Here is a 1,099-nt window from a genome sequence, read left to right on the forward strand (position 1 = left end):
GGGGAGGGAGACAGAGGAGAGATGGATTAACAGGACAAGAGAAAGAAGTAGGAGAAGAAAAATTTGTAAAAAAGCCAGGAGGAGGAAGGAGGGATGGAGGGGTTGGGGGGGAGGAAAAAGAGAGAGAAGATGGTGGAAAAGAAAGAGAAGAAGAGGCGATGGAGGAGGAGGGAGGGGGAGAGGGAGGAGGGAGAAAAACTTCTGCAGGAGAAACACACAATGTCTCTCAGACAACCATAAATGAATATATGTAACGGGGGGTGTTGTCCTGTAATACCGTTACCGTCCTCTAATACATTATACGTCACCTAAAGAAAAAAAGATTAAAATCAGAACGAACCTGTTTGTGTCTCTGCGTCGTCATCACCTCCATCAGCCAATTGGAGTAGAGGGGGCGGAGTCACCGCTGCCAGGCCCCGACCTCTGTCGTCACACAGACTCAGTGGCCGACCCAGCATCTTTAACAATAAAAACAGACTCATTAACATCAAATAAGATCAAACTTTCCCTAAGGGGGGGGAGGGGGATGACATCAGAGTCATGTGATCATGTGGGACCATCAGTTGTGTTGTGCAGAAGTCAGGTTGATACACAGCCGACAGCCTATTGGACGACTGGTAGAATTCATATTATGGCAAGTACCAATCAGTTAAGAGAAGCTTTGCTGGTGACAGTGTTGGGGATTTATTTTAAATTGAAGGCCTACTGAACCAGCATGGCTACCACAGCACCCTGAACCAGCATGGCTACCACAGCACCCTGAACCAGCATGGCTACCACAGCACCCTGAACCAGCATGGCTACCACAGCACCCTGAACCAGCATGGCTACCACAGCACCCTGAACCAGCATGGCTACCACAGCACCCTGAACCAGCATGGCTACCACAGCACCCTGAACCAGCATGGCTACCACAGCACCCTGAACCAGCATGGCTACCACAGCACCCTAAACCAGCATGGCTACCACAGCACCCTGAACCAGCATGGCTACCACAGCACCTTGAACCAGCATGGCTACCATCATGTAATCAAGAATATAATAAAACTAAAGGGAGACTTGGCATACAGCCCGATCCGGTTGGGGAGAGTTCTAGCCT

Source organism: Etheostoma cragini, chromosome 16 (genome assembly GCF_013103735.1).
Source record: "Etheostoma cragini isolate CJK2018 chromosome 16, CSU_Ecrag_1.0, whole genome shotgun sequence".
Taxonomy (NCBI): domain Eukaryota; kingdom Metazoa; phylum Chordata; class Actinopteri; order Perciformes; family Percidae; genus Etheostoma; species Etheostoma cragini.